We start from the raw sequence: 24,795 nt of genomic DNA on the forward strand, positions 1-24,795 counted from the left end.
TCCCTTTCAGTACTTAAAATATATCCTGCCATTCCCTGCTGGCCTGCAGAGTTTCTGCTGAAATATCAGCTGTTAAGTGCTGGAGTTTCCCTTGTATGTTATTTGTTGCTTCTCCCTTGCTGCTTTTAATATTCTTTCTTTGTGCTTAGTCTTTGTTAGCTTGATTAGTACGTGTCTTAGCATGTTTCTCCTTGGGTTTATCCTGTATGGGACTCTGTGCCTCTTGAACTTGATTATTTTCTTTTCCATGTTGGGGAAATTTTCAACTATAATCTCTCCAAAAATTTCCTCATGCCCCTTCTCTTTCTCTTCTTCTGGGACCCCTATTATTCAAATGTTGGTGAGTTTAATATTGTCCCAAAGGTCTTTGAGATTATCCTCGGTTCTTTTCATTCTTTTTACTTTATTCTGCTCTTCAGAAGTTACTTCCACCATTTTATTTTCCAGCTCACTGATTCATTATTCTGCTTCAGATATTCTGCTATTGATTCCTTCTAGAGTATTTTTAATTTCAGTAATTGTGTTGTTTCTCTCTGCATGTTTATTTAACTCTTCTAGGCCTTTGTTAATTGATTCTTGCATTTTCTCCATTTTGCTTTCAAGGTTTTTTAAATCATCTTTACTATCATTATTCTGAATTCTTTTTCAGGTAGTTTGCCTATTTCGTCTTGATTTATTTGTGCTTCTGTCTTTCTAGTTTGTTCCTTCATGTACACAGTATTTCTCTGCCTTTTCATTATTTTTTTTAACTTGTTGTGTTTGAGGTCTCCTTTTCCCAAGCTTCAAGGTTGAATTCTTTCTTCCTTTTGGTTTCTGCTCTCTAATGTTGGTCCACTGGTTTATGTAAGCTTCTTAAAGGGTGAGATTTGTGCTGAGTTTTTGTTTGTTTTTCCTCTGGTGGGCAAGGCTGAGTGAGGTAGTAATCCTGTCTGCCGATGATTGCATTTGTATTTTTGTTTTGTTTGTTGTTTAGATGAGGCATCTTGCACAGGGTACTGCTGGTGGTTGAGTGATGCAAGATCTTGTATTCTTGTGATTTCCTTTGTGGGAGTTCTCATTATTTGATATTCCCTAGGGTTAGTTCTCTGGTAATCTAGGGTCTTGGAGTCAGTTCTCCCACTCCAAAGGCTCAGGACTTGATCCCTGGTCAGGAATGAAGATTCCACAAGTGATTTATTATGGCATTAAGTGATATTAAAACAAATATCCAAAAACGAGAAACCAAAGATGAACCCCAGACAAATGGCAGTTACAAAATCAGGCAAGTAATAATTAAAATAATGGAATATACACATATACATATACACCCATGAGCAAAGTCAAAACAGTCCAACTAAAATAAAGTACAATAGATTGACCCAGTGAACAAAGGAAATGAAAAATTACATTTACCAGTCAAGAACAAAACTAACTAAAGCACAAACTGGAAAACAAAACTAAAGCAAGGTGCCAAGTGGGGAATAAAGCAATTAAATTAAAACTAACAAATATGTTGAGAAGAAAGAAAAGAAAGAAAGAATAGCTATGCAAAGTTAAGTAGAGGTAGATAAAGAAGATTTATATACACTGAACATTAACTGCAAGGGGAAAAGAACAGTAGGAAAGGCAAACAAAGGAATAAATGTAGAAAAAATATAATATGTTTAAAAAGTTAAAATTATAAAAAAGAGGAAAGGTAAAAAAAGAAGAAGAAAAAGAAAGAAAGAAAAAAGGGAGGTGGGGGGTGGGGAGGAAAACTCCACAGAACTTCAGGTGCCCGATGTAGAGGCAGAGGTTTATAAAAACAATAAAAAGTGTGACTGAATATGCACATATACATACATGCACATAAGCAAAATCAAAACAGACCAACAAAAATAATTGACCTGGCGAACAAAGGAAACCAAAAATTATGTCTCAGTTCAGTTCAGTTCAATCGTTCAGTCGTGTCTTTGCCACCCCATGGACTCTTTGCCACCCCATGGACTGCAGCACACCAGGCTTCCCTGTCCCTCACCAACTCCTGGAGTTTACTCAAACTCATGTCCATTGAGTCGGTGATGCCATCCAGCCATCTCATCCTCTATCCTCCCCTTCTCCCCCTGCCATCAATCTTTCCCAGCATCAGGGTCTTTTCCAATGAGTCAGTTCTTCCCATCAGGTGGCCAAAGGATTAGAGTTTTAGCTTCAGCGTCAGTCCTTCCAATGACTATTCAGGAGTAATTTCCTTTAGGATTGACTGGTTGCAGTCAATTGATCTCCTTGCAGTCCAAGGGATTCTCAAGAGTCTTCTCCAATACTAGAGTTCAAAGGCATCAATTCTTTGGCGCTCAGCTTTCTTCACAGTCCAACTCTCACATCCATACATGACCACTGGAAAAACCATAGCTTTGACTAGACGGACGTTTGTTGGCAAAGTAATATCTCTGCTTTTTAATATGCTGTCTAGGTTGGTCATAACTTTTCTTCCAAAGAGTAAGTGTCTCTTAATTTCATGGCTTCAGTTACCATCTGCAGTGATTTTGGAGCCCAAAAATATGAAATCTCTCACTGTTTCCATTGTTTCCCCATTTATTTGCCATGAAGTGATGGGACCAGACACCATGATCTTAGTTTTCTGTATGTTGAGTTTTAAGCCAGCTTTTTCACTCTCCTCTTTCACTTTCATCCAGAGACTCTTTAGTTCTTCTTCACTTTCTGCCAAAGGGTGGTGTCATTGATATTCCTCCCCACAATCTTGATTCCAGCTTGTGGTTCATCCAGCCCAGCGTTTCTCATGATGTACTCTGCATACAAGTTAAATCAGCAGGGTGACTATCCAGAACAAAACTAACTAAAGCACAAACTGGAAAACAAAACTAAAGCAAGGTGCCAATAGGGGTATAAAGCAATGAAAATAAAACTAACAAATATGTTGAGACTAAAAGAAAGAAAGAAAGGAAAGAAAGAATAGATATGCAAAGTTAAATAGAGGTAGATAAAGAAGATTTATATATATTAAAGATTTACTGTAAAGGGAAAAGAACAGTAGGAAAAGCAAACAAAGACATAAATGTAGAAAAGATAATAATAGGTTTAAAAAGTTAAAATTTAAAAAGGTGTTAAAAAAAAAACTCCCCAGAACATCAAAAGCCCAATATAGAGACAGAGGTTTATAGCAACAATAAAAAAGGTGATTGAGGGGAAAAAAGAAACAAAAAGCTCAAAAGCTTAGACTTCATAGTGCCAATAAAATTGAGAACTACAACAGAGGGGCAAAAAATCCAAAAAATCTACAGGACAAGTCAAAACATAAGAATAATAAGTGTTTTTCTTGAGTCACTGCTGTCAGAGTCCTTTCCCTCGCTGGGAGTCACTGCCCACTTCACCTCCCTACAATGCCATCTAAGCTGTGCTGATGCCTGGACCTGCTGTGGGGGCAGCTCAGATTCTAATCTGCTCCTACTCCTCTGTGTTCTTGCCTCCCATGTCCACAGCTATCAGAACTAGTGCATTTTCTTTTGTGAGAGCTCTCAATGACATTTTGTATAATCCACAGACACAGAGTCTGCCTAGCTGATCATGTGGATTTAATTTGCAACTTATACAGCTGGTGGGAGGGTTTTGGGTCTTCTTCCTTAGTCACACTGCACCTGGGTTTCAATTGTGATTTTATTTCCACCCCTGGATATGGGTTGTCCACTGGGGTTTGCTCCTGAGGCTGCTCTGGAGGACTTGCACTTGTCCCTGTGAGGGCCAGGTGTGGAGGTGGCACAGCTGCTTGAGTCACAGCGGTTCTGGCAGCACCAGGTACTCAGAGGAGTTAGCAGCTAGGGCGGCAGGAAATACAGTGCTCTAGAAAGGTATGGCAACCAATATTGGCCAATATGCTCCAGTATTCTTGCCTGGTGAATCCCCCTCCCTGACAGAGATGCCTGGCAGGCCACAGTCCGCAGGGTCGTAAAGAGTAGGACACTACCAGAGTGACCCAGCATGCATAGGTGCAAGACTTTTTTTTTTACCTGTGGCAGCTCTGCCCCAGTGAGAGTTGAGTGTGAAAGTAGTGCAGCTGCTTGGCTTGAGAGGACCCTGGCGGCGCCAAGAGGGCAGTGACACGGACTGCCTCCGCCACAGGAGTTATGGCCCTGTCAGAGTCTTTTTTCGAGCCTCTTGTAGCTGGTGATCAGAAGGCCTCTTTGGCCAGTCTTTCTCTGTAGCTCCACCCGATCAGGCACTTACAGGGCTTCCTTGTCTGGGGCCCTTCTGTTGTTCAGCAGATCAGGCACTTAAAGGGGCACCCCGGGTGGGGTCCTACTCTGTAGTTCAGTGAGTCAGGCATTTAAAGGGGCACCCTGGGTGGGGTCCTACTCTGTAGCTCAGTGCATTAGGCATTTGATGGGCCAGCCTCTCTATTGTTCAGCTCTGGAGGCTGGCATGTAGGAGGAGAGAGGTTATGGTGTTGACTCCACCCCCACACGTGACTCAGCAGTATCGCCTGGCTCCCATGGCTGCCCGGCTTTCCTCCACAGGCATTTCCCACCACAATCTCCTCCCTCACATCCCATCAATCCGTCTCTCTGCAGTCAACAATAGCCCTCAGGCTGGGATTGCTCCACAATCCCTAAACTTCAGCTCCCAACCACTGTGCCATCTAGGGTACATATGGCTGCAGTAAGGACTGTCTGATTCTCATTCCATTTAGGCTGCCACAGATGAGCTGTTTCCCTCTCAGCCTTAAGTGTTTCTTTGACTCAGATGCCCCGATGTGGGGATTGGACCCCTGCTTCAGTTCCCCTACCAGCCGAAAGCAAGTCCAGTCCTACCAATCCTCTCATTTTCCCCCCTAGTTCCTTCATCCTACTGAGTTTTGCATGGGTCTATATATTCTTTTCTGCTGGTGAGGTACTCCTGTCCACTCTCAGCTGGTGTTCTCCATACACTTCTGTGTCTGAAGGTGTATTCCTGATGTATCCGTGGAGAGAGATATATTTCACATCCACCTACTCCTCCGCCATCTTGTTCCTCCTCTTTCCCAACTTTATTGAGATGTACCTGTCACATAATATGGTATAAGTTTAAGATGCACAACATGTTGATTTGCTGCAAACATATTGCAAAATGGTTACCTCCACAGTGCTAGCTAATTCTTCCATCACCTTACATAAATTACCATTTCTTTATTTGTGGTGGGAACATTTAAGATCTACTCTCTTAGCAACTTTTAGGTATATAATACAATACCATTAACTATAAGCATCATGCTATACGTTTGGTCCCCTAAATGTACTCATAACCAGAATTTTGTACACTTGATCAACATTTCCCTGTTGTCCCTACATTTGAAATCCTGGTAACCACTACTCTATTCCCTTTTTTTTTTTTTTTTTTTTTTCATGAGTTTGACTTTTTCTGATTCCATTTGTAAGTGATATCATACAGTATTTGTCTTTCTCCGTCTGATATTTCATACACCACTATGCTCTCAAGGCCCATCAGTGTTGTCACAAATGGTAGGATTTCCTTCTTCTTGAGGCTGGACAATATTCCATTGTATATTTCTACCACATCATCTTTATCCATTCATCCCTTGATGGAAACTTGGGTTGTTTTTACATCTTGGCTATTGTGAATAATGTTGCCATGAATTTGGGAGAGTAGATGTCTTTTTGAGATCCTAATTTCATTTCCTTTGGATATATACACGTAAGTAGGATTGCTGGATCATATGGTAGGTTTTTGTTTTTTGAGAAACCTCTATACTATTCTCCATAGAGAACACTGTGAAATGGAATATCTGCTGCCGTCTCAGTAAATGAAGATGTCACAGCCATCTAAGACTGCAGCCCTCTAATATGAATTTCTGAGCCATGCCAGCAAGCAGCAGTCATGAATTCCTGAGCCAGACTGACAAGCAATGCCACTCCCTACTCAAGGAACTTAAGGATGTCACAGTCATCAGCAATTAACAGCCCTCAGATGTGAACCAGAAGGCCCTAAGGGAACTCAAAAAAGAGACAATTTTCTCTGTAAATATGGTGGATGCTGGCCCCAGATAGCTGAGATGCATATGAAAGGAATGACTAAATAATCCCAGACTCTTGCATCTTCCCATAAATAGAAAAATACTAAATTCCTTAACTTGATATCTGGTTTTCCTTACTTAACAATAATCCTTGATGTTCAGACTGCCTGCCTGCTTTGTTGAAAATTTGTGTATAGTTTGACTCCCACTCCTGTCTTCCTGGAGCAGTCTCTCAGAGCTACTGAGATGCTCCCTCCCAGGCTTGGACTCCTTAACATTCCCACCAAATAAAATAAGTCTCTACTTTCAGGTTGTGACTATATTTTTAGTCGACAACACATATACATACTTCATACTCCTTGCTCTTCTTATGGGCTTCCCTCGTGGCTCAGATGGTAAAGACTCTGCCTGTAATTCAGGAGACCCCTGAATTTGACCCCTGGATCAGGAAGATCCCTAGAGGAGGGCATGGCAACCCACTCCAGTATTCTTGCCTTGAGGATTCCGTGGACAGAGGAGCCTGGTGGGCTAAAGGCATGGGGTCACAAAGAGTTGGACACCACTGAGCTCTTTTTGTAATGGGAGTTTGACCTGCCTCCATTGAGAGGTATATAGGCAGAGAAGGGAGGAGGCATATGTCCCTTTCTCTTGAATCTGAGTGGACCTTTATATTTGTCTCACTCGACATAATGTAGAAGATGTGACACTGTGTCACACTGAGGATAGACTATAAAAGGCAATGCAGCTTCCCTCTGACTCTCCCTCTCTGGATGCCTACTCCAGGAACATATCCCCCATGTTATAAGGAAACCCAGGTCACATGCAGAGGCTCTGTGTGGGGTTGCAAGTGACAACCCCATCTAGGCCTCCTCCATGGCCAGCAACAAGCTCCACATATGTGAGTAAAAGAACCTTCAGATGATTTCAACCCCCAGAGTTTAAGTCTTCAGCTGAAGCCCCAGACTGTAGAGCTGAGACAAGCTGTCCCCACCTGGATTCCAGATCCACAGAAACCATGAGAGACAGTAAATTCTTTTTATTTTCAACCACTGTGTTCTGAGGTAATTTCTTACATAGCAATAGAAAACTAAAACATGTTAGGTTAAATCAGATCACTTCCATACATACATGAGGGTCTCATTCAAGAGAAAGGAGTTTCAATCTTTCTGAATTCTATTAAATACAAGAAAACAAAACAACGACACCTATCCTATAACTACCAGATCCTTCCCTATACCAACATCTTTATTAGTAGTTCACAAAAACATCATGGTATCGATTTTACTATATGGCAAGTACTGTCAAACTGAATCAATTAACATTTCTGGGAAATTTTCATTTCTACAAGCAAACCACACTCAGCTGCTGGAAACACATGAACTAAAGGTCATGGGTTTACTTTTATTTTTCAAGCCACATGGGCATCCCCACCTGCTACAAATGAGATCTATAAAGGTCAGACTGTAATATAAAAGTCAGTTCCATCATAATTGCAAGCCTGAACAATGATGTCCCCTGGAATTAAGTGACTTTAAAAGTTCTAGAGCAAGATAAATATATTCACTTTTTACAGTAATTTATCAGTTAAGGGAGATATTTGGTCACAAGAGCAGAAAATCCAACCAACATTGGCTTAAACAAATGTCTTTTTTTCTCATGTAATGAGAAATTTGGAGCTTGGGGCTGTTGATATTGGTTCAGAGGCTTGAGCATTATTAGGGCCAAAATTTCTGTGATTCTTTTTTTTTTTTTTTTTCCTCATGGTCTTAAGTTATGGTCACATTATAGCTATTGGAGCTCTAGGCAATCTGTGGATGGGGGCTGGAAGAAGGTCAAAGGAGAAAAGGTTGTGCCAGCAAATTTCTCTTTGCATCTCAGTGGGCGAAACACACCAAAGTCACTCCAAGTGTAAGGAAAACTGGGAAAAAACAGTATTCAGCTTTCACATCCTCTATAGTAGAGGCAGCAAGGGAAATAGCTAGAAGTTGAATGAACCTGCAGTGTCTGAAATTAATATTAAAAATGACACTTTATCTTGATCAAATATTCATGAAAACATTGACCAATAGAATGTATAGATATATCAGGCCTTCTTTTCACTCATAAACTCATCCTTCTGATTACAACCTATATACATATACATCTCAGGTTCCAAAACTGCATGAATTTTTAATCAGTCAATGAGTGTGCACAGTATAGTCCTATTTTTGTGAAAAATAAACATGAACAAATAGGCATTCAAAATAATGTAGAAGGTTTGTTGTTGTTGAGTCCCAAAGTTATGTCCAACTCTTAGTGACTCCATGGACTGTAGCGCACCAGGCTCTTCTGTCCAAGGGGTTCTTTAGGCCATTTCCCTTTCCAAACACAGGAGAAGAGATGCACACTGAAATATTGAGAGAATTATGCATCTTCCCCCTTTTATGCCACCTGATGCGAAGAGCCAACTCATTGACAAAGACCCTGATGCTGGGAAAGATTGAAGGCAGGAGGAGAAGGGGTTGACAGGGAGCCAGATGGTTGGATGACATCACTGACTCAATGGACATGAGTTTGAGCAAGGTCCGGGAGATGGCGAAGAACAGGAAAGCCTAGGGTGCAGCAATCCATGGGGTTGCAGAGTTGGACACGATTGAGGAACAACAACCCCTTTTATACTGCTTCACTTTTTGTTTCACAATAAAACATATTAACTATGGCAACCCACTCCAGTATTCTTGCTTGTAGAATCTTCATGGACAGAGGAGCCTGGTGGGCTACAGTCCACAGGGTTGCAAAGAACTGAACATCACTGAAGTGACTGAGCATACACACAAGAAAAAAAGAATATATGTAGAAAATTAGCATTAAAAATGTCCACTTTTATGAAAAAAGATATATATATGTATAACTGGATTACTACTTTTCTGTACACTTGAAACTAACATAACTTTGTAAATTACTTATATTTCAATTTAAAAAAAGAAAATGAAAAAAAAAGTTAACTTTTAAAAATATAAACCAATGAGAAATAATCTCCGTTAACATTGGTATCAGTTCAGTTCGGTCGCTCAGTCGTATCCGACTCTTTGCAACCCCAGGGACTGCAGCACGCCAGGCTTCCCTGTCCATCATCAACTCCCAGAGCTTGCTCAAACTCATGTCCATTGAGTCAGTGATGCCATCCAACCACCTCATCCTCTATCATCTGGTTCTCCTCCCACCTTCAATCTTTCCCAACATCAGGGTCTTTTCCAATGAGTCAGTTCTTCTCATCAGGTGACCAAAGTACTGGAGTTTCAGCTTCAGCATCAGTTCTTCCAATGAATGTTCAGGACTGATTTTCTTTAGGATGGACTGGTTGAATCTCCTTGCAGTCCAAGGGACTCTCAAGAGTCTTCTCCAACACCATACTTCAAAAGCATCGATTCTTTGGCACTCAGCTTTCTTTATAATCCAACTCTCACATCAATACATGACCTACTGGAAAAACCACAGCTTTGACTAGACATTGATATAAAGCCTTTCAAACAGATACACACATGCACTCACACATTTAACATATACTATATGTCAAAATCCTAATATATGTTAGTGTTATCTCGTGTAATACAAACAATTATGTGATAAAGTTACTACAGAGAATCTTCGTTTCCCCTGTATTTATTATCTAATCCCAAAGTTAACAATGAACATGAAAGTAATAGTCATAAAAGAAATCACTAGTGAGCACACCATCAATAAACCCACTGCTTACTCGGATATCATCCTCCACTCAAAAACTAGCACGTTTTTGTCTAGCACATCAATATATTTGTGTTTATTTACTACTTTTGACTTACTAAGAATTTGATCTTAAGTAACTTATTAACTCTCTGTGCCTTCGTTTCATCATTTGATTATTGCGGATGTAGAGGTATTTGCCTCAAGGAATATAAGTTTAAATGGACAAATATCTGGCACATATTAAGCCCTGTACAAGGGATAGCTTTAAAAATTATGACATGCTTAAATGTAATAAGGTTAAATAGACATTGGATACATGAACTCGGGCTAAGTAAGGATTTGAGAGGAAAAAAAATACGATTGTCAGCATACTGATGATGTTTAAAGTCATAGAACAGAGAGAGGGAGTTTCTTTTTTTGTTTTCTATTATGGTTTATTACAGAATATTGAATATAGTTTCCTGTGCTATACAGTAGGACCTTGCTATTTATCCATTCTATATATAATAGTTTGCATCTGCTAATCCCAACTACCAATCTATCTCTCCTCCACTTCCCTTTTCCTTTGCAACCACAATTCTGTTCTCTATATCTGTGAGTCTGTTTCTATTTCATAGATAAGTTCATTTCTGTCATATTTTAGATTCCACATATAAGTTATATGGTGTTTTTCTTTGTTTAGTATGATACTGTCTAGATCCATCGATGTTGTTGCAAATGACATTATTTCATTCTTTTTCATTACTGAATAGTATTCCATTGTACACATGTATCACATTTTCTTTATTCATTCATCTCTGGATGGACATTTGTTTCCATGTCTTGGCTATTGTAAATAGTGCTGCTACGAGCACTGGGATGCATGTACCATTTTTAATTATAGTTTTGTCTGGATATGTGCCCAGGAGTGGGATTGCTGAATCATATAGCAACTCTGTTTTTAGTTTCTTAAGGAATCTCCATATTGCTTTCCATAGTGGCTGCTCTGATTGATTTATATTTTTTCCACCAACAGTGTAAGAGAGTTCCTCTTTCTCCATACCCTCTCTAATATTAGTTACTTGTAGACATTTTAATGTTGGCCATTTTGACTGATATATGATATGTTGGATCATAGAAAAAGCAAGGCAATTCCAGAAAAACATTTACTTATGCTTCATTGACTACGCTAAAGTCTTTGACTGTGTGGATCACAACAAACTGTGAAAAACTCTTAAAGAGGTGGGAATACCAGACTACCTTACATGTCTCCTGAGAAACCTGTATGCAGGTCAAGAAGCAACAGTTAGAACCAGACATGGAACAACAGACTGGTTCCAAATTGGGGAAGGAGTACAATAAAGCTGTATATTATCACTCTAAATATTTAACTTCTATGCGTGGTACATCATGGGAAATGCTGGACTGGATGAATCACAAACTGGAATCATGATTGCCAGAAGAAATATCACCAACCACAGATATGGAGATGATACCCATGAAAATCCTAGTTCAGTTCAGTTCAGTCACTCAGTCATGTCCGATCTTTGTGACCCCATGAACTGCAGCATGCCAGGCCTCCCTGTCCATCACCAACTCCCAGAGTCCACCCAAACCCATGTCCATTGAGTCAGTGATGCCGTCCAACCATCTCATCTTCTGTCGTCCTTCTCCTCCTGCCCTCAATCTTCCACAGCATCGGGGTCTTTTCCAGTGAGTCAGCTCTTCGCATCAAGTGACCAGAGTATTGGAGTTTCAGCTTCAAAGTCAGTCCTTCCAATGAACACCCAGGGCTGATCTCCTTTAGGATGGACTGGCTGGATCTCCTTGCAGTCCAAGGGACTCTCAAGAGTCTTCTCCAACACCACAGTTCAAAAGCATCAATTCTCCTGTGCTCAGCTTTCTTTATAGTCCAACTCTCACATCCATACATGACCACTGGAGAAACCATAGCATTGACTAGACGGACCTTTGTTGATAGAATAATGTCTCTGCTATTTAATATGCTATCTAGGTTGGTCATAACTTTTCTTCCAAGGAGTAAACGTCTTTTAATTTCATGGCTGCAATCACTATCTGCAATGATTTTGGAGCCCAGAAAATAGCTGATCCCCAGTGGGACCCTCGATGTTTCTGAAGGTCCGTAGGGGACAGGAGGTCTAATCTATACTCAGGTGGCAAACCACAGGTCTACTCCCTCAGCCGTCACCCCTGAGCACTTACCACTAGATTCCACATCTTTTTTTTTTTTTTCACTTATTTTTATTAGTTGGAGGCTAATTACTTTACAATATTGTAGTGGGTTTTGTCATACATTGACATGAATCAGCCATGGAGTTACATGTATTCCCCATCCCGATACCCCTCCCATCTCCCTCTCCACCCGATTCCTCTGGGTCTTCCCAGTGCACCAGGCCCGAGCACTTGTCTCATGCATCCAACCTGGGCTGGTGATCTGTTTCAGCCTAGATAATATACATGTTTTGACGCTGTTCTCTCGAAACATCCCACCCTCACTTTCTCCCAGAGTCCAAAAGTCTGTTCTGTACATCTGTGTCTCTTTTTCTGTTTTGCATGTAGGGTTATCATTACCATCCTTCTAAATTCCATATATATGTGTTAGTATACTGTAATGGTCTTTATCTTTCTGGCTTACTTCACTCTGTATAATGGGCTCCAGTTTCATCCATCTCATTAGAACTGATTCAAATGAATTCTTTTTAATGGCTGAGTAATATTCCATGGTGTATATGTACCACAGCTTCCTTATCCATTCGTCTGCTGATGGGCATCTAGGTTGCTTCCATATCCTGGCTATTATCAACAGTGCTGCAATGAACATTGGGGTGCACGTGTCTCTTTCAGATCTGGTTTCCTCAGTGTGTATGCCCAGAAGTGGGATTGCTGGGTCATATGGCAGTTCTATTTCCAGTTTTTTAAGAAATCTCCACACTGTTCTTCATGGTGGCTGTACTAGTTTGCATTCCCACCAACAGTGTAAGAGGGTTCCCTTTTCTCCACACCCTCTCCAGCATTTATTGCTTGTAGGCTTTTGGATAGCAGCCATCCTGACTGGCGTGTAATGGTACCTCACTGTGGTTTTGATTTGCATTTCTCTGATAATGAGTGATGTTGAGCATCTTTTCATGTGTTTGTTAGCCATCTGTATGTCTTCTTTGGAGAAATGTCTGTTTAGTTCTTTGGCCCATTTTTTTGATTGGGTCATTTATTTTTCTGGAATTGAGCTTCAGGGGTTGCTTGTATATTTTTGAGATTAATCCTTTGTCTGTTGCTTCATTTGCTATTATTTTCCCCCAGTCTGAGGGCTGTCTTTTCACCTTGCTTATAGTTTCCTTTGTTGTGCAAAAGCTTTTAAGTTTCATTAGGTCCCATTTGTTCATTTTTGCCTTTGTTTCCAATACTCTGGGAGGTGGGTCATAGAGGATCCTGCTGTGATTCATGTCGGAGAGTGTTTTGCCTATGCTCTCCTCTAGGAGTTTTATAGTTTCTGGTCTTACATTTAGATCTTTAATCCATTTTGAGTTTACTTTTGTGTATGGTGTTAGACAGTGTTCTAGTTTCATTCTTTTACAGGTGGTTGACCAGTTTTCCCAGCACCACTTGTTAAAGAGGTTGTCTTTTTTCCATCTTATATTCTTGTCTCCTTTGTCAAAGATAAGGTGACCATAGGCTCGTGGATTTATCTCTGGGCTTTCTATTCTGTTCCATTGATCTATATTTCTGTCTTTGTGCCAGTACCATACTGTCTTGATGACTGTGGCTTTGTAGTAGAGTCTGAAGTCAAGCAGGTTGATTCCTCCAGTTCCATTCTTCTTTCTCAAGATTAATTTGGCTATTCGAGGTTTTTTGTATTTCCATACAAACTGTGAAATTATTTGTTCTAGTTCTGTGAAGAATACCATTGGTAGCTTGATAGGGATTGCACTGAATCTATAGATTGCTTTGGGTAGTATAGCCATTTTGACAATATTGATTCTTCCAATCCATGAACACGGTATATTTCTCCATCTCTTTGTGTCCTCTTTGATTTCTTTCATCAGTGTTTTATAGTTTTCTATGTATAGGTTTCTTGTTTCTTTAGGTAGATATACTCCTAAGTATTTTATTCTTTTTGTTGCAATGGTGAATGGTATTGGTTCCTTAATTTCTCTTTCTGTTTTCTCATTGTTAGTGTATAGGAATGCAAGGGATTTCTGTGTGTTCATTTTATATCCTGCAACTTTATTATATTTGTTGATTAGCTCTAGTAATTTTCTGGTAGAGTCTTTAGGGCTTTCTATGTAGAGGATCATGTCATCTGCAAACAGCAAGAGTCTCACTTCTTCTTTTCCTATCTGGATTCCTTTTACTTCTTTTTCTGCTCTGATTGCTGTGGCCAAAACTTCCAAAACTATGTTGAATAGGAGCGGTGAGAGTGGGCACCCTTGTCTTGTTCCTGATTTCAGGGGAGATGCTTTCAATTTTTCACCATTGAGGGTAATGCTTGCTGTGGGTTTGTCTTATATAGCTTTTATTATGTTGAGGTATGTTCCTTCTATTCCTGCTTTCTGGAGAGTTTTAATCATAAATGGATGTTGAATTTTGTCAAAGGCTTTCTCTGCATCTATTGAGGTAATCATATGGTTTTTATCTTTCAATTTGTTAATGTGGTGTATTACATTGATTGATTTGTGGATATTAAAGAATCCTTGCATTCCTGGGATTAAGCTCACTTGGTCATGGTGTATGATTTTTTTAATATATTGTTGGATTCTGTTTGCTAGAATTTTGTTAAGGATTTTTGCATCTATGCTCATCAGTGATATTGGCCTGTAGTTTTCTTTTTTTGTGGCATCTTTGTCTGGTTTTGGAATTAGGGTGATGGTGGCCTCATAGAATGAGTTTGGAAGTTTACCTTCTTCTGCAATTTTCTGGAAGAGTTTGAGTAAGATAGGTGTTAGCTCTTCTCTAAATTGTTGGTAGAATTCAGCTGTGAAGCCATCTGGTCCTGGGCTTTTGTTTGCTAGAAGATTTCTGATTACAGTTTCGATTTCCTTGCTTGTGATGGGTCTGTTAAGATCTTCTATTTCTTCCTGGTTCAGTTTTGGAAAGTTATACTTCTCTAAGAACTTGTCCATTTCTTCCAAGTTGTCCATTTTATTGGCATAGAGCTGTTGGTAGTAGTCTCTTATGATCCTTTGTATTTCAGTGTTGTCTGTTGTGATCTCTCCATTTTCATTTCTAATTTTGTTAATTTGGTTCTTTTCTCTTTGTTTCTTAATGAGTCTTGCTAATGGTTTGTCAATTTTGTTTATTTTTTCAAAAAAACAGCTTTTAGTTTTGTTGATTTTTGTTGTGGTCTCTTTAGTTTCTTTTGCATTTATTTCTGCCCAAATTTTTAAGATTTCTTTCCTTCTACTAACCCTGGGGTTCTTCATTTCTTGCTTCTCTAGTTGCTTTAGGTGTAGAGTTAGGTTATTTATTTGACTTTTTTCTTGTTTCTTGAGGTAAGCCTGTAATGCTATGAACCTTCCCCTTAGCACTGCTTTTACAGTGTCCCATAGGTTTTGGGTTGTTGTGTTTTCATTTTCATTCATTTCTATGCATATTTTGATTTCTTTTTTGATTTCTTCTATCATTTGTTGGTTATTCAGAAGCGTGTTGTTTAGCCTCCATATGTTTGAATTTTTAACAATTTTTTCCTGTAATTGAGATCTAATCTTACTGCACTGTGGTCAGAAATGATTTCAATTTTTTTGAATTTACCAAGACTAGATTTATGGCCCAGGATGTGATCTATTCTGGAGAAGGTTCCGTGTGCACTTGAGAAAAAGGTGAAGTTGATTGTTTTGGGCTGAAATGTCCTATAGATATTAATTAGGTCTAACTGGTCCATTGTGTCATTAAAGTTTGTGTTTCCTTGTTAATTTTCTGTTTAGTTGATCTATCCATAGTTGTGAGTGGGGTATTAAAGTCTCCCACTATTATTGTGTTACTATTAATTTCCTCTTTCATACTCGTTAGCATTTGCCTTACATATTGTGGTGCTCCTATGTTGGGTGCATATATACTTATAATTGCTATATCTTCTTCTTGGATTGATCCTTTGGTCACTATGTAGTGTCCTTCTTTGTCTCTTTTCACAGTCTTTATTTGAAAGTCTATTTTATCTGATATGAGTATTGCGACTCCTGTTTTCTTTTGTTCTCCGTTTGCGTGAAACAGAGCCCTTCACTTTTAGTCTGTATGTTGTCTCTTGTTTTGGGGTGGGTCTCTTGTAGACAGCATATATAGGGGTCTTGTTTTTGTATCCATTCAGCCAGTCTTTGTCTTTTGGTTGGGGCATTCAACCCATTTACATTTAAGGTAATTATTGATAGGTGTGGTCCCGTTGCCATTTACTTTGTTGTTTTGGGTTCACGTTTATACAACCTTTCTGTGTTTCCTGTCTAGAGAAGATCCTTTAGCATTTGTTGAAGAGCTGGTTTGGTGGTGCTGAATTCTCTCAGCTTTTGCTTGTCTGTAAAGCTTTTGAATTCTCCTTCATGTCTGAATGAGATCCTTGCTGGGTACAGTAATCTAGGTTGTAGGTTATTCTCTTTCATTACTTTAAGTATGTCCTGCCATTCCCTTCTGGCCTGGAGGGTTTCTATTGATAGATCAGCTGTTATCCTTATGGGAATCCCTTGTGTATTATTTGTTGTTCCTCCCTTGCTGCTTTTAATATTAGTTCTTTGTGTTTGAACTTTGTTAATTTGATTAATATGTGTCTTGGGGTGTTTCGCCTTTGGTTTATCCTGTTTGGGACTCTCTGGGTTTCTTGGACTTGGGTGGCTATTTCCTTCCCCATTTTAGGGAAGTTTTAAGCTATTATCTCCTTGAGTATTTTCTCATGGCCTTTCTTTTTGTCTTCTTTTTCTGGGACTCCTATGATTCGAATGTTGGGGCGTTTCACATTGTCCCAGAGGTCCCTGAGGTTGTCCTCATTTCTTTTGATTCTTTTTTCTTTATTCCTCTCTGCTTCATTTATTTCCACCATTTTATCTTCTACCTCACTTATCCTATCTTCTGTCTCTGTTATTCTACTCTTGGTTCCCTCCAGAGTGTTTTTTTTTTATCTCATTTACTGCATTATTCATTTTTAATTGACTCTTTTATTTCTTCTAGGTCCTTATTAGAGATTTCTTGCATCTTCTCAATCTTTGTCCCCAGGCTATTTATCTGTAACTCCATTTTGTTTTCAAGATTTTGGATCATTTTTATTATCATTTTTCTAAATTCTTTTTCAGGTAGATTCCCTATCTCCTCCTCTTTTGTTTGACGTGGTGGGCATTTTTCGTGTTCCTTTACCTGTTGGGTATTTCTCTGCCTTTTCATCTTGTTTAGATTGCTGTGTCTGGAGTGGGCTTTCTGTATTCTAGAGGTCTGTGGTTCCTTTTTATTGTGGAGGTTTCACCCAGTGGGTGGGGTTGGATGATTGGCTTGTCAAGGTTTCCTGGTTAGGGAAGCTTGTGTCGGTGTTCTGGTGTGTGGAACTGGATTTCTTCTCTCTGGAGTGCAATGGAGTGTCCAGTAATGTTTTGAGATGGGTCTATGTGTTAGGTGTTACTCTGGGCAGCCTATATGTTGATGCTCAGGGCTATGTTCCTGCATTGCTGGAGAATTTGCATGGTATGTCTTGCTCTGAAACTTACTGGCTCTTGGGTGGTGGTTGGTTTCAGTGTAGGTATGGAGGCTTTTGGATGGTCTCTTATTAATGTTCCATGAAGGCAGGAGTTTTCTGGTGTTCTCAGGTTTTGGGCTTAAGTCTCCTGCCTCTGGATTTCAGTTTTATTCTTCCAGTAGTCTCAAGACTTCTCCAACTATACAGCACTGATAATAAAACTTCTAGGTTAATGGTGAAAAGATTCTCCCCCATGAGGGACACCCAGAGAGGGTCACAGAGTTACATGTAAAGGAGGAGAGGGAGGAGGGAGATAGAAATGAACAGGAGGAGAAAAGGGGGGACTCAAGAGGAGAGAGACAGATCTATGCAGTTGTCTATTCCCAGAGTGTTCTCTGTAGCCCAGACACCCACAAAGATTCACAGAATTGGATTGGGAAGAGAAGGGGAAAGGAGGAAATAGAGGTGTTCTGAGGTAGAAAACGGAGAGTCAAAATTGGGAGAGAGTAATCAACACACTCCTGAATAAAAATGGGAACTGAATATTGGATTCTTAAATGTCCAAAATTTATACCACATACTGAAAAACAAAGATTAAAAATCTAGAGTAGAGGTTAGACTCTTAAAAATACAATGTTAAAAACAAAAACACAAAAAATTTTAGAAATATATATGAAGTTCAATTTAAAAATAGGGTTTCTCTCTTTTTTTTTTTGCAAGGTTATAGTGAAATGAAAATTAAAATTAAGGAGTAGTAGAGGAGTAATAGAGGACTTTAAAAGAAAATAAGAGAAATAGGAAAAAAAAGAAAAAAGAAAAAAAATGAGAAAAAAATTTTTTTCCTAATTAAAAAAATCATAAAAATCTATGAAAAATGAAAGTTAAGGAGTAATGGGGGAGTAATACAGAATTTTAAAAGAAAATAAAAGAGAAAAAAGAAAAAATTTTTTTAATTAAAAAAATATATATATATATCTAGGAATTTCTCTGGAGCTGTTGCGGTCAGTGTGGGTTCAGTTCAGTTTCAGATAGCTCCTTGTTCCAGCTCACACTTCTCGATATCTATAGGCCCCTTCCGGTGTAGTCAGTGTTCTCTACAGGGATTTTAATCTGTTGCACCGGTCCCTTCTGAAGCAGTTCCCTTTGTTTATTTGGCTTCTGTTTGCCGGTCTCTTCAGTGCCTAATTTCCGCCCTGACACAGGCGGGCGGAGGTGGTCTCTTTTTCAGGTTGCTAGTTCCGTCGCGCTGCAGGGAGGGACTGGTGCTGCTTTCCCCGTCTACGCTGCTCAGGCTCCCGGCTGCTCTATATGGAGCATGCCCTGCGCTGCGCACAGTTCCAGCCCTCGGGTGTTCCACAGAAGCGCGGACTCGGCTGCGCCTGCGCCTGCGTTTTGTGCCTTCCCCGGCCGAGCAGCTCAGGCAGCCAGGAGCTAGACGGGCGCACTCTCCCCGGGTGCAGTGCGCCTTCTCCCCTCCACGGCCCCAGCCCCAGTCCCCGCCCGCGCAGGCCGCGTGTGCCCTGTATTTAGCTGCGACCCTCCCGGCAGATGTCGACCATCCTGAATCTCAGGAAGTCTTTGGTTAGAAACTGGAGGCCTGTTTGCAGTGTGGTAGGGGATGCCGCCTCTGGGGCCGAGCCTGCCCCTCCCCGCTGCCTCCAGGCTCCGGCGGGGCCGGCCGGTCCACAGCCAGCTAGCTCCTCTGGACTTGCTCGGTCCCTTTGTTCTGCGAACGGCCGGCAGTGTGTTCGGGCTGGTTAATTTTCTCTCTCTGTTTTGCTGTCCCACAGTTTAAGCTGGTAACTCACAAAAACTCCCTCCAATTGCCCTCAGGGCACTCAGGCCCGGTTCTTACCCTAAGCAATGCCGCCCGCTCCTCTCCACTCCGCCCCCACTTGCTGGTGGTGGATGCGGGCATCTGGGATACTTTTCTGCTGGGAGTTGTTTTTAGGCACGTAATCTGTGGGGTTTACTTATTTATCTATTTATTTTCCTCCCAGTTAGGTTGCCCTCCGAGATTCAAAAACCTCCCCCAGACCCGCCAGCGCGAGGGTTTCCTGGTGTTTGGAAATTTCCTCTATTAAGACTCCCTTCCCGGGACGGGTCTCCATCCCTAGCTCTTTTGTCTCTCTTTTTATCTTTTATATTTTGTCCTACCTCCTTTCAAAGACAATGGGCTGCTTTTTTGGGCGCCTGATGTCCTCGAGATGGTGATCAGAAGTTGTTTTGTGAAGTTGTTTTGCTCTGCGTTCAGTTGTTCCTTCGATGAATTTGTAGGGGAGAAAGTGGTCTCCCCGTCCTATTCCTCCGCCATCTTGGCTCCTCCCCCTAGCTTCTACATCTTAAAACTTCTTATTTGTTTATCATCTGTCCTCCATGCCCAAATAAGAGCTCCTTGGAGACAATAAACCATGGCCATCTGGTTCCCCTCTACAGTCCCAGGGCTGGAAGGGGTCTGGGACCCAGCATACACTTTAATAAACTGGTGTTCAATGAATAAATACAGGGATTGTTGGAGGTCTTAATATGTATTCATTGTTTTGATGATGAAAAGTTATTCTAAAGTCTTTAATCTCAAGCTAGGAAAAATAATTAAATCCAATATTATGGGGTCTTTGGGAGGCAAACACATTTCTCCATTCTGATAGTGCTACACATGTAACCTGGTGTCCAGCGAAGTGGCAATGGGTGATGAAAATTACAAAAGCATTCATCCCTTTCCTAGAAAAGCAATGAAATAATGACTTGTTTTTTTTGGATGCACCTCCTGGCATGTGGGATATTAGTTTCCCAACCAGGGATCTAACACAAGGCCACTGCTTTTGGAACTCAAAGTGTCAACTGCTGGATCACCAGAAGTCCCAAATGATATGACTCTTTTTTGACAATGAAGTAATGAATAACCAAATTAACTGCAGAGAGGTTATGCAAAAATGCTACATCAAGGGATTTATAAGGCAGTGAAGCTATCCTGTACAATACTGAAATGGTCAATACATGTCACTGTACATTCATCAAGATTTACAGGGAAAATGGACAGAAGACCTAAATAGACATTTCTCCAGAGCAGACATACACATGGCCAATAGGTATATGAAAAGATGCTCATCATCACTAATTATTAGAGAAATGCAAGTCAAAACTACAATGAGGTACACCTCACACAAGTCAGAATGGCCATCATTAAAAAGTCTAGAAATAATAAACGCTGGAGAGGTGTGAGGAAAGGGAACCTTCTTACACCAGTGGTGGTGGTAATGGTGTAGCCACTGTGAAGGTTCCTCAAAAAACTAAAACTAGAGTTTAATGATCCTGCAGTCCCACTCCTGGGTATACATCTGGACAAAACCAGAACTCAAAAATATACATGCACCCCGGTGTTCATAGTAGCATGATCATAATAGCAAAGACATGGAAATAACCTAGGTGCCCATCAGCAGATGAATAAATAAAGAAGATGTGGTATATATAGTCAATGGACTCTTAGTCATTACGAAGAATGAAATAGTGCCATTTGCAACAACATGGCTGGATCTGGAGATAATTGTACTAAACAAAGAAAATCAGAAAGAGAAACACTATATCACATACATGTGGAATCTAAAATATCACATAAATGAACATATCTATGAAACAGAAACAGACTCACAGACATCGAGAACAGACGTGTGGTTGCCAAGGGGGCAGGAGGTGGGGGTGGAGGAGGGAAGTATTGGGAGCTTGGGATTAGTAGATGAAAACTGTTATTAATATATAGAGAATGAATAAACAATAAGGTCCTACCATATAGCACAGGGGCCTATATTCAATATTCTGTGATAAACCATAAGGGAAAAGAATATGAAAAAGAATATATACATATATGTGTGTGTGTGTGTGTGTTTGTCTGTGTGTGTGTATAACTAAGTCACTATATATATGTGTATAACTGAGTCACTTTGCTGTACAGCAGAAATTAACACAACATTGTAAATCAACTATATGTCAATAAAATTTTTTTAAACCTATAGAAAGTGAACCCCAATGAAAACTATGGACTTTAGTTAATAATAATGTGTCAATATTGGCTCATCAATTGGAGCAAATGTAGCACCTGAATGCATGATGCTAATAGAAGGAACTATGGAGGGGGAATAAAGCAGTATATGGAAACCTTGAAGTTTCTGCTCACTTTCCTGGAAACCTGAAATTACACTTAAGAAGTCAATTAGTAATAAATAAAAAATTTAAGCTACAGCACAGTTTCTAAGCATGACTAGCTGGAAACAGTTTGAGAACCTAGTGATACAGAAATGATGAGGGAACTACTAAGATGGAACCACAATGTGAGCTTTCTGGAATACACAACAGTTGTTGTTTTTTTTTTAATCTCATGAACATTGATTTTATTTTAGACTCCACAGCCCTAAAGAAGGTAGGTTATCACCATCACACCCCAAAGAGACAGCAGGGTCAGATGGAGAGATCGGAGGGCCACCTGCTGGTCCCTGAAGCTTCAAAGGGCTTGGACCTGGTATCGTGACTCTAAGTCCATGATTCTTCCCACCCCATTATATCACACACAGAAAACGGACACCAAAGAGGATTGTCCCACTGCAAGGAAAGGAAGACAGCGCCAAACTTGATATATGAGAAGTGCATAAAGCAGGACTCAAGGAGAAAATCTAAACTAACACTGGAACAGATTTTGAAGTTAAAGAGTGGTTAATAAAGTTCATGGCAAATAGATGGGGGGTAGAAAGTCGAAACTGTGACAGATTTTCTTTCCCTGGGCTCCAAAATCACTGTGGACAGTGACTGCAGCCACAAAATTAAAAGAGGCTTGCTCCTTGAAAGCAAAGCCATGACAAAACTAGAAAGCACATTCGAAAGCAGAAACATTACTTTGCTGACAAAGGTCTGTCTAGTCAAAGCTATGGTTTTTCCAGTAGTCATGTATGGATATGAGAGCTGGACCATAAAAGAAAGCTGAGAACTGAAGAATTAATGGTTTCGAACTGTGGTGCTGGAGAAGACTTTTGAGAGTCCCTTGGACTACAAGGTGATCAAACAAGATAGTCACTGAAAGGACGGATGCCGAAACTGAAGCTCCAATACTTGGGCCACCTGATGCGAAGAGCCAACTTCACATCAAGAAAAGACCCTGATGCTGGGAAAGATTGAGAGCCGGAGAAGGGGGCAACAGAGGGTGAGACGGTTGGATGGCATCACCGACTCAATGGACATGAGTTTGAGCAAACTCGGGGAGATGTTGAAGGACAGGGAAGCCTGGTGTGCTGCCGTCCATGGGGTCACAGAGAGTCAAACACGACTTAGCAATTGAGCAAAAAACACAATTGAATGTGTGACACCTGGTTGTTCAGGTTTTATGCGCTTGGCCAAGTTTATAATGATCAGGTTTTAAAAAGACCCGAAGCTCAGGGTCCCAGGAGGCACTTTTTTTTTAATTGGAGGAAAGTTGCTTTAAAGTGTTGTGTTGGTTTCTGTCGCAGAATGCCAATCAGCCACGCCGGAAGGCACTCTCGCTGATGCTGAGACACCCGGCTCCCTCCTAACTTCTCTGCCCTCTGGTTTTCCCCGTGAGCACACCCAGTGGGCCTGGCCCTCAGGCAGAGTCAGGGTGCTAACTGAGGGATTCCTCCGCAGCACCACCCCGCCCTCAGCCCCTGTGCCTTCCCCGACCCCCAGGCTGGCGCGGCTGTACCTGCAGACTCAGGTGAATCTCCAGTGATGGCAGCAGTCTGCCAGTCAGAAGGGCTTGTGAAGGATGACTCAGTACCAGCTGCGGGAGTGGCCTCATGATTCAGGCGGGCCTGGCTCCTCGCACGGTCATGGGGGCGGGGGGGGCGGGCAGTGTTGTCGGGGATCCCCAGGTGATCTGGGAGAAAGAAGCTGAGGGTGGGTGGCCCCTGGCACCGGCTAAGTCACTGGGTCCTGCCACCCACTGCCACGCACTAAAGGGACAGGGAAGGAGCGTTATGAAGGGATGGCCACGATGACATCGAGGGTCACCACCACCACCGTTTTAAAGAAGAGACTCCAGGGACTTCCCTGGTGGTCCAGTGGTTAAGAATCTGCCTTCCAGAATTTGTTTACAGGGCAGTAGTGGAGAAACAGACATAGAGAATAGACTTACCGACATGGGGAGAGGGGAGGAGGGGGTGAGATGTGTGGAGAAGAGTAACACGGAAACTTACATTACCATGTGTAAAATAGATAGCCAATGGGAATCTGCTGTATGGCTCATGAAACTCACACAGGGGTCCTATATCAACCTAGAGGAGTGTGATGGGGAGGGAGATGGGAGGGAGGTTCAAAAGGGAGGGGATATATGTATTCCTATGGCTGATCCATGTTTGAGGTTTGACAAAAAACAACAAAATTCTGTTGGATAATTGCTGTAAAGCAATTATCCTTCAATAAAAAACAAATTAATTTTAAAAAAAAATCTGCCTCCCAATGCAGGGGATGCCAAGTTCTATCCCTGGTCAGGGAATTAAGATCCCATAGTTCTCAGGGCAACTAAGCCTGTGCACCTCAACTTGAGAAGCCCCAACAAAGACCCAGTGCAGTCAAAAATTTAATTAATTTAATTTTTAAAAAAAGAAATAAAAAAAAAGAGAAATAAAGAAGAGGTGCAGGGCAGTTCAGTGAGTCACTACGGAGCTGAGGATCTCAGATCCCAGACCCCCTCTCAGCTCTGCTGGCCTGAGATGACCATCCTCCCCTAGAAGAAGTTCACCCTTTGCTTTGATGCCAGTCTTGGGTTTGAGGGACTTGTGAGACCCTCCCCCAGATCCCTTATAGCCAGTACCACACTCAAAAGGTCATCATCAGAAGTCGTCAGTCTTGCCGGAGGAGGTCTGGGGTGCTGCCCTGGCAAGCAGGGGGTCTCACTGTGGATGAGAGGAGACAACCATCTTCAAAGATGCTCACCTATTTCATTTTAAGAAAACACAACAAACTTGTTCCTGGCAAATTGAGCACACGTGGACATCTCTCCACGAACTCCAGCCAGCCAGTCTGCCAAAGTTAAAGACATCCGGGGCAGGGGTGGGGGAGGGGGGATGTATGGAGAGAGTAACTTGGAAACATACATTACCACATGTAAAATGGGTAGCCAAGGGGAATTGGCTGTGTGACTCAGGGAACTCAAACATGGGCTTGGTAACAACCTAGAGGGGTGAGATGGGGAGGGAGGTGGGAGGGAGGTTCAAGTGGGAAGGGACATGCTGATTCATGTGGATGTTTGGTAGAAAGCAATGCAATACTGTAAAGCAATTATCCTTCAATTAAAAATAAATAAATTTTTTAAAAATACACAACTTCAACTCAAAAAAAAAAAAAAAGATGTCAGAGAAACTGAAGATTTGCCCACACTCACAGCCAAAGATGTCATGAACCTAGGAATAACAGAGGGAGGGTTTGACCAGCAAGGCTCAGTCTCTGGTCAAGAACAAAGGGGGTT

Source organism: Odocoileus virginianus, chromosome 4 (genome assembly GCF_023699985.2).
Source record: "Odocoileus virginianus isolate 20LAN1187 ecotype Illinois chromosome 4, Ovbor_1.2, whole genome shotgun sequence".
Classification (NCBI taxonomy): Eukaryota; Metazoa; Chordata; class Mammalia; order Artiodactyla; family Cervidae; genus Odocoileus; species Odocoileus virginianus.